The sequence below is a fragment of the Acomys minous genome (assembly GCF_964271855.1).
Source record: "Acomys minous genome assembly, chromosome: 3".
Taxonomy (NCBI): Eukaryota; Metazoa; Chordata; class Mammalia; order Rodentia; family Muridae; genus Acomys; species Acomys minous.
In genome coordinates, this window is record NC_140485.1 from 29,051,991 (window position 1) to 29,062,177 (window position 10,187).

A 10,187-nucleotide genomic window follows, 5' to 3' on the forward strand; every position below is an offset into this window, starting at 1 on the left:
TATACTCATCGTCGTCACCTCTGTTCGCCCCCTGGAGGCTGACCCACAAGACCCTTTCCAGAGATCCTGGGTGAGGAGAAGGAGCTAGCCAGTGAGGCGTCCCATAAGGCACTCACACTGGATCTTTCAAGGGATTACTCTCTCTCTGAGCAGCAGCAGGAGCCTCCCTCTTCCTCCACTTGGCCCCATCGGTGCTTGTTTATTAATTATCTTAATGATAACAGCAGTGCTGGCGGCAGGCTCAGACCCAGCTGGGGGCGCCCCCAGGCGGCAGTACAGGAAGACGTTTGGGAAGTCTCCTCCACAGTTGGATGGGGGGGGGGGGGGTTGACTTCCTGCTGAGGTTTCTGCCAATTTTCTTGGGAACTCTTGGATGGCTCCAGGACCTTTTCCTGAAGGAAGACAGAAGAGAAAACCAAAAGCCACACAAGCCGGCTTTCCCCCAGAGCTTTGGAATGTGGGGTGTAAGACAGTCAGGAATGAAAGCCAGAATGGCTGAGCTGCTGTCACCTACATTGTCCATTGGGGCATTCAGGTCTCCAGCAAGGGGGACAACTGCATTTCAACTGACCTTGGAGAGACTTCCTGGAGGATGTTGAATCTAGAGGCCAGATTCCTGCTTCCTTTTCTTCATTCCTGGGATGATAGGGAAGTCTCTTCTCACCCAAGGGTTGACACTTTGTTATCAGTCAAACTGGCTCCTTAGGCAAGTCATGCATGGATGTGACTTTATTCTCCATTTATACAAATGTCTCATCCTCCCGGCAAGCCTGAGACGCATTACCATCCTGCCGGGGAGCTGAGTGAGCACGCGTTCCCTGAAGAACAAGAAGTCCTGCTCCATGGCTCTCCGTAATTTCACTCCAGTATCTTCCCTGGCTCAGTATTTCTACTGACAGGGCCAAAGCCAGCAGAAACCTGTGGGATCCTGGTCGAAGTGCCTTTTAATCTCATATACAAGGGTGGTTAGTTCCTGAGTAGCACAGAAATGTGCTCCTAGGGGTATCTGAGCAGGTGTGATTTTTGCGGAAGAGATGCGTAGGTGGGTGAGAGGGTGTGCATTGTGATGTCTGAGGGAGGGTGTGCGTTTGTGCAAATTCTAAATGTGACTGACGCTTTGTGGGTGGATGGGGAGAAAGTGTGTTCTTGTGTGTGTCTGTGTGTGTGAGTGGAGGAGGATGGCTGCCTGTGCAAGTGCATGCCTGCAAACGTTCCCTTCCTTCTGTAAATGCATTGCTTGGTAGGAAACTAATCAAATTAGTAGGAAATGTATTTGACCTAACAGGGAAGCAGCTGTCCTTGGAGTTCCTGTCCTCAGGACAGAACCAGGGCCGGCTCTATCTGTCTCAGGGGAGGAACAGGCTTATTGCGTGGGCAAAGGGGTAGTGGGAAAGGAAGTGCTAGTGACAGCCTCATAGGTCAGAGTTGGACCATAGCATCTCCTTACTCTGTTAAATGGTACAACTTAGGACTAGGAAAACAGCTCAGTGTTTAGGTCCACTTGTTGTTTTCCCAGAAGACCTCTAGTCTGACTCCTAGATCCCACATGATGGCTCACAACCATCTATTACTCTAATTCCAGGGGATCTGGCATCCTCTTATGACCTCCTCAGGCCCCAGGCATACACGTGATGCACATACATACGTGCAGGCAACACTCATGTACACACCACTGCCCACAGTAGCAGGACACCTGATGCCAATTCCCAAGGTCCCAGGAAACAGCTACTTCAGCGTCTTCAGATTTGAGGCCTCTCTCCCCACAGGGGAGAGGAACCAAGGTGAGCTAGGAGCATGACGACCTCCCTGACCTGTACCCAAGGACATGTTCTTTCCAAATCGCTGTCCCGTTAGTGTTGTCTTGTCCCACTGAAGGAGTGAGAAAGACCACGGAATATGGTCCTTATGCTTTATAGGCAAACATTGTTTGCTTTGGGAATTTAGTAGAGGAAATAATGCCTATAGTTAAATTCCAAGGGTGCTGGAAACTGTTGCTATGCCTACCAAGTGCTAAACAGGAGATCATGCCACTCCTCGCCCCACAGAAAAGGAAGCAGAAAGTTATATTCCCAGAAGAGACTACACTTTCCCTTAGACTCACTGGAAAGCCTCAAATGATCAGATTTTTCCCCAAATCAGATTTAAGAAGAGAAAAGGTAAGTTTGGGTTTTCTGAAAGGGAGGATGGGTCTAAAAGTGGAAAGAAAAAAAAAAAGAGATGATTCGTGCTTAAGAGCACTTGGAGAGGGCTGGAGAGATGGCTCAGCCATTTAAAGGCTAGGCTCACAACCAAAAATAAGAGTTCGGTTCCCAGCACCCACGGCTGTCTCTCCAGCTACCATTTTTGTCTTACACCGCACCAGTACACATGGTCTGCCGTTATGTAGAAAAATAACTATCTTAAAAATAAGTAAACAAAAAAAATAGTAAATAAACAAAAAGAAAAAGGATTTTCAAAAAAGAAGAAAAAAGAAAACAAACAAAAACAGGCTACATAAAGAGATTCTGTCTCCAAAAACCAAAAACAAACAAACAAACAAACAAACAAGAGTACTTGCAGAGGCCCCAGGTTAGTTCCCAGTACCCACTTGGCAGCCCATAACCCACTGGAGACCCAATATCTTCTTCTTGCCTCTGGGCACAAGCGTGCATCTGTTGCATGTATAGGCTGGCAAACACACACACACACACACACACACACACACACACACACACACATATGAAATAAAAGTGTTTTGAAAACAATTTCGGCTGAGGAGGGGAAATCTTGAGGGGAAGAATTGCATGTTTAAATGTGTATGTGTGGGGCTGGAGAGATGGCTCAGCCCTTAAGAGCACTGCCTGCTCTTCCAAAGGTCCTGAGTTCAATTCCCAGCAACCACATGGTGACTCACAACCATCTATAGTGAGATCTGGTGCCCTTTTCTGGCCTGCTGGCACACATGCAGGGAGAATACTGTATACATAATAAATAAATAAATAAATCTTTAAAAAATAAAATAAAAATAAATGCGTATATGTGTCTTATTAGTCCTTTTTAAAAAAACAGTAGTGTGTACCTATGTACAACATAGAGCTTGTAGGGAGGCTCACATGTCACAGCCTGTATGTGGCCATCACAGCACAACTTTGTGGAATTAGTGTTTTTTCCAGACTGGCATGCCAAGCACATTTACCCACAGAGCCATCTTGCTGCCGTCTCTTTAATTGTGGCCTGGTAGGTGTTTTTTCTCTAATTTATTTACTTTTTTTTATTCATGTGTTCACTTATTTTGAGGTGTGTGTGTGTGTGTGTGTGTGTGTGTGTGTGTGTACATGTTCCTGTGTTTACATGTGTACACCTATGTAAGTAGGTCAACCTTAGATGTTGTTTCTTCTCTCAACCCCCTTCTGAGACATCTGGAACTGATGATGTAGACCAGGCTAGCCTCAGACTCTGAGATCTACCTCTTTCTACCTCTGGAGTGCTGGGATTAAGAGCACATACCAGCGCCAGTTCTGCCTCCTTTTTTGTTTGTTTTCCCCGAGACAGGGTATCTAAGTGAGCCAGTAGATTAGATTTGTTAGCTAGCAAGCCCCAGGGATATGCTTGTCTCTGCTTTCCCAGAAATAGGCTTAAAAGTGTTTTCACCACTGTGTCCAGTTTTTCAACATGGGCACTCAACTCTTCCTGCTTCCTCGCCTTTGCTCCCTGGCCATGGACTCTAACCCTTTGGAACTGTAAGCCCAAGAAAACACTTTCTTCTATAAGTTGCTTTGGTTATGGTGTATTATCACAGCAATAGAAAGTAACTGACACAAACAAAGGAGGCTGGACTTGGGTGTTAAATATCCGTAATCCTAGCACTGGAAAGGTAGAGGCAGGAAGATTGCCACATGGCCAGGGCTAGCCTGGTCTAGATGGAAAGTTCAAGGCTGCCAAGGTGACAGAGACCCTGTTTCAAAAAACCCAAACAAAGCTGGGATCAAAGGTGACAGAGGCAGGCAGATCCCTGTGAGTTTGAGGCCTGCCTGGTTTACAAAGGGAGTCCAGGACAGTCATGGTTACACAGAGAAACCTTGTCTCCAAAACAAACAAACAAACAAAAAGAGAAAACCTGTTTCGAAAAATCAAAAAATCCAACCCAGGGTCTGGAGAGATGGCTCAGTGGCTAAAGCTGACTGCTCTTCCTGGGCACTGGGTGTGGACTCCCAGCCCACACTTGGTGGCTGCCATCATTTGCAACTCCAGGCCCAGGGGATTCTTCTGGCCTCTGCAGATGCTACACGCACATAGTGGACGGACAGGCAGACAGACAGACAGACAAAATACCCACACACAAAAGTCAAAACAAGCGAAAGCCCTATAACCCAATTGATCTCTGCATGTACTCCCAGCTACCCTTGGGGCTAGGAAGGTGACTCCCCGGAACCCCGGGTTTCAATATCTGCCTGGGCAACAGCCTGAGCAACAAAGTAAAACCTTGACTCAAGCTTGGGCAGTCGTGGTGGTGCTCGCCTTTAATCCCAGCAGAGGCAGGTGGACCACCACTGTGAGTTCTACAAAGCAAGTCTGGGGCAGCCAAAAAAAAAAAAAAAAGACTCAAAAACCAAAACAAACGTATAGCCTAAGTCTAATCCTGAAAGAAGCATCAGAACAACCCTGTATGAAAATGACGACATGAGGGGAGGGCCTTATTCTAGCTATGAAGGAGTGGTCGACCACAAGCATCTGGAAGGGTCCAGACTTAATCAGGCCATGAGAAGAGAGAGTGGGAGATTGAGAGAGAAGAGAGAGAGAAGAGAGCCAAGAGGGCAAAAAGGCCAAGAGAGAGCCAGCCAGCAGCTAAGAGAGCACATGGCCAAAATGGCTGGATTATATAGCTTTAAGGAGCTGTGGGAGGGAAGGCCAGCGGCTGGGCTGGAGAGGCAGAGGTAGCGGGTGGGGTGAGAAATGCTGAGAGGAGCAGCAGCTGCTCAGTGAGATTTGTCCCAGGGTTCTTTGGACCTCATAAAAGCTAATTGAGAAACATTCTACAATATACCCTACCAATACTACTATAAATGCCAAAGCCATCAAGAACCATAAAACACCTAGAAAGTTCAGCTGGGGATACGGCTCAGTGAGAAAGGACATACTTAGCAGACTCTAGTCCCTGGGTTCAGTCCTCAGCAATCCCAACTCCCAAAATGCTTAAGAAATTGTTAGTTGTGCTGGAGAGATGGCTCAGAGGTTAAGAGCACTGCCTGCTCTTCCAGAGGTCCTGAGTTCAATTCCCAGCAACCACATGGTGGCTCACAACCATCTGTAATGAGATCTGATGCCCTCTTCTGTCTGATGCTTTCTTCTGTCATGTGGTCATATGAGCAAATAGAGTGCTTACATATACAAATAAATAAGTCTTTAAAAAAAAATAAATTGTAACGCCGGGCAGTGGTGGTGCATACCTTTAATCCCAGCACTTGGGAGGCAGACACAGGCGGATCGCTGTGAGTTTGAGGCCAGCCTCATCGACAAAGCAAGTCTAGGACACTCAAGGGTACACAGAGAAACCCTGTCTCAAAAAACAAAACAAAAGATAACAAACAAAAAAAATTGTTAGTTATAGTCATAAAAACTAAATATAATATGGCATGCTTGGTAGTATCTCAGAACAGAAAAAGAATATATGGGGAGAAAATTAATATATCTGTGTAAAGTTGGTGGTCGATATTAGTTATTAATTTTAAAAAGCATGCCTTGTTAATATTATGTATTGCTAGGCTTGGCAGCTCAGGCCTATAATCCCAGCTATGAGGTGGGAGTGGGGGTCAGAGAGCAACTGGGCAGGAGGATGTACAATTTCAAGACCTGAGCAGGCTTGGCAGTGGTAGCACACTTCTTTTGCTGAAGAAGCAGAGGCAAGAAGGCCAGGAGGTGGAGGCCAGCCTGGGATACACATTTTGGGCTGCGCATGCCTTCGATCCCAGCACTCCAGAAGCAGAGGCAGGAGATCTCTCTGAGTTCAAGGCCAGCCTGGTCTACAGAGTGTTCCAGGACTACACAGAGAAACCCTGTCTTGAAAAACAAACAAATTGCCAGGCGTGGTGGTGCACACCTTTAATCCCAGCACTCGGGAAGCAGAGGCAGGAGGATTGCTGTGAATTCAAGACCAGCCTGGTCTACAAAAGGGAGTCCAGGATAGGCAAGGCTGTTACATAGAGAAACCCTGTCTTGAAAAATCTAAAAAAAATAAAATAAAATAAAAAGGAAAAACAAACAAACCAAACCAAACCAACCAAACAAACAAAAAACCCAAAACAAAACAAAAAGGTCAAGATCCAAGATCATCTTTGACTATATACTGAGTTCTAGGCCAGACTGAAGTATAAGGAGATTGACACACACACACACACACACACACACACACACACACACACACACACACACTCCACCATGCCCATACTTGTAATCTCACCTGCTGTAATATTGAGACAGCATCACAAGTTAAAGGCTAATGTAGACAACACAAGGAGACCCTGTTTCAAATAAAATGAAATAAAATGTAAGGGGAGTGCTGGGAATGTAACTGCGGGCAGACCGCCTGCCTAGCCCTGGGTTAACTTAAACTGGATATGATGACACACATGCCTGTAATCTCAGCATTCAGGAAGGAGAGGCAAAAAAAAGGATCAGGATTTAAAGGTCACTCTCTGTTACACAGTAATGCAGAGGCCAGCGGGAGGCCAGCCTGGGCTACTGGGGGTTAAGAGCACTTGCTGCTCCTTCCGCAGAAGCGCCCACATCAGGCAGCTGCACAGCCACCTGTAACTCAGCTGTGACAGCGACCCTGGCATGCACATCCTCTCAAGAGATAGGCACACAGATATATCATTAAAACAATAATAAATCTTTAAACAAACAGAAACCTCCAGTGGATTTAGTGGCTCGAGGTATAAGCCCAGCACTCTGGAGTCTGAGGCAAAGGGATTTCCAAGAGTTTGGGGCTAGCCTCAACTACAGAGTAAGTCCCAAAAGAGCTTGGGATGCCTTTCTTTATGAAGCAGTGACAATAAAAGCAGACAAATAAAGCCAAGTTCGGTGGTGCATGCCTTTAATACTAGCCCCAGGAGGCAGAGGAAGGGAGATCTCTGTGAGTTCGAGGTCATCCTGGTCTACAAAGTGAGTTCAGGATAGCCAGGACTACACAGAGAAATCCTGTCTCAGAAAAAAAAAAATCAGACAAATAAGGACTACATATTTATCTTAAGATAGCTTCGCAAGTAATTTTAAATCTACAAAAGATTTTCCCTTCTCTCCTAGACATGCAGTTAATAAAATAAACCGGCCAGTGGCGTAGTTATCCACAATTGGATTTAGCTAATTGTATTCTTGAGTCATTGCATACTATGTTCCTGTATTGCTATTATCTGGTACTGCTAGGTCCTAATGTTTGACGGTATTCTGATTTCTTAGACAAGATGTGGTGGCACATCCCTTTAGCCCCAGCTCTCAGGAGGCAGAGGTAAGCAGATCTCTGTGAGTTTAAGACCATCCTGACCTACAGAATGAGTTCCAGGACAGCCAGGGCTACACAGAGAAAGCCTATCTCAAAAAAACAAAACAAAAACCACAAAAGCAACCAAACAAAAAAGGAATTCTTAGATATTTTGTACTTCTTTTTTTTTTGGCGGGGGTGGGGGTGGGGGGATGGGGGGGAGGTTTTGAGACAGGGTTTTCTCTGTATAGCCATGGCTGTCCTGGACTCGATTTGTCGACCAGCCTGGCCTCGAACTCACATCTGCCTCTGCCTCCTGAGTGCTGTGATTAAAGGCGTGCACCACCACGCCTGGCCGATATTTTGTACTTCTAAGTCATCACATCAAGAGGGAAATTGTGTGTAACTGTCTCACCTTTAGTGATGCTAAGATTTGTCAGTAAAGGTTGGGTGTGGTAGCTCCCAACTCTGGGGTGGGGGAAGGCATGGGGGAGGCAGGACCGCGAAGCTGGAGGATCTGTAAGTGCAAGGTCATCCTTGGTTACACAGACTTCAAGGGCAGCCTGAGCTACTTTAGCCCTTGTCAGGGCTCAAATCAAACACATTGGGATACAGCTAGCTGGTGATGTTCACCTGGATCCATTACTTCCTTCTGAGCTATAGTTTCCTCCTTTCGCTCTACAGCTGTGTGCCAAGTCCTTCCCTACCTCCACAAATTCTTACTAGGTCTAGTACTGTCTGAACGTTAAAGGCTGGCTTAACCGCCTTTAGTTTACAGATGTGACCGAGGACTACAGACTCCATGAAGGATTATACAGAGTTGAAGCCAGTCTGGACCATTAGAGCTCCCTGAAAAACTTGTTAGTAATGCAAACTTAGCCGGGCGTGGTGGCGCACGTCTTTAGTCCCAGCACTCGGGAGGCAGAGGCAGGAGGATCACTGTGAGTTCGAGGCCAGCCTGGTCTACAAAGTGAGTCCAGGACAGCCAAGGCTACACAGAGAAACCCGGTCTCGAAAAACCAAAAAAAAAAAAAAAAAAAGAAAAGAAATGCAAACTTGCTGACTAGTATTGCAGACTCAGCTTTTATTACTGTTTTTGGGGTGGTAGCTAATAAATGGGGGCATGGTGTGTGTGTGTGTGCGCGCGCGTGCGTGTGTGTGTGTGTTTGTGGTGTGTCTATTACCATGCCCAGATTCACCAATGTGTTATAACAGGTCTTCCCAGTAAATTATGATGCCTGCTAAAGTTTTTCTTTTTTTAACTTATTTACCTTTATTTTATGTGCTTTGGTGTTTTTTTCTACATGTATGTCTATGTGAGAGTGTTAGATCTTGGATTTCCATGTGGTACTGTGGTGCTGGGATTTGAACCTGGGTCCTCTGGAAGAGCAATCAGTACCTTTAACTGCTCTGAGCCATCTCTCCAGCCCTGACTTACTTTAGTTTTAAGCCGCTGAATGAACATCAGCTGTCCTAGGATGGCCTCAAACAATGATTTACTAAGTATAAATATATGCACAGCAGCACTGACTGCTGAGCATTATGAGGCAAAGGACAAGGACCCGCGCTAATAGGGAAGTCAGTCCACCCAGTCTATTTTATTTTATTTTATTGTTGGTTTTTCGAGACAGGGTTTCTCTGTAGCTCTGGCTGTCCTGAAACTCACTCTGTAGACCAGGCTGGCCTCGAACTCACAAAGATCTGCCTGCCTCTGCCTCCCAAGTGCTGGAATTAAAGGTATGTGCCACCGCCCAGCCACCAGTCCATTTTAATGCATAAGGCTTTTTATTTTGTCAAAACAGGGACTTGGGCTGACGAGATGGCTCATCAGTTAAGAGCACTTCTTGCTCTTGCAAAGGACAGGGGTTTGGCTTCTAGCACCTGCACAGTAGCTCACAGCTGTCTGTAACTCCAGTTCCTGGATAGCCAATACCCTCTTGATACCTTCTTTTTGATTCTTTGGCCTCCAGGCATGCATGTGGATACACACATACAAGCAACACACGTATACAATAAAATAAATACATATAGGAAACATTTAAAAAAAAAAAAAAAAAGCACCTACCTGAACTGGAAAGATGGTTCTGAGGTTAAGAGCACTGCCTGTTCCTCCAAAGGTCCTAAGTTCAATTCCTGGCAACCTCATGGTGGCTCACATCCATCTATAATGAGATCTGGTGCCCTCTTCTGGCCTGCAGGAGTACATGCAGATAGTGCATTCATATACATAAAATAAACAAATAAAATAATAAAAAAAAGAGCACCTACCTGTTGCTCTTGCAGAGGACTTGGCTTTGATTCCCAGCTCCCACATGGCAGCTCACAACAATCTGTAACTCCAGTTCCAAGGGCTCTAACTCCCTCTTCTGGTTTCTCAGGACACCAGGCAAGCACATGGTATACAAATATACACTCAGACAAAACATGTGTATATTTAAAAGGCAATAAAGAAATCCAAAATTAAAAACAAGGTCTTATTCATCGGTGGTGGTGCATGCCTTTAATCCCAGCACTTGGGAATCTAAATTCAAGGCCAGTCTGGTCTACAAGACTGAGTTCCTGGACGGCCAGGACTACACAGAGAAACCATCTCAGAATAAACAGAAAACAAACAAACAAACAAAAAACCAAGCAAACAACAACAAAAACAGGGGTCTCACGCTGCGGCTCAGCCAACCTTGAATCTGTCACTCTCCAATACCAAGCTCCCCAGTGCTGGGATTACAGCAGC

At 45.7% G+C, this 10,187-nt stretch overlaps 1 long non-coding RNA gene across 1 annotated transcript; it reads right to left on the bottom strand.

Moving 5' to 3' along the window:
* Positions 1-441: 441 nt before the first annotated feature.
* On the bottom strand, positions 442-9,921 carry LOC311595171. Its single transcript, XR_014778343.1, has 3 exons — positions 9,725-9,921; positions 9,522-9,648; positions 442-636 (listed from the first exon to the last, which is right to left on the bottom strand). It is a non-coding gene; the product is annotated as an uncharacterized lncRNA (long non-coding RNA).
* Positions 9,922-10,187: the final 266 nt, after the last annotated feature.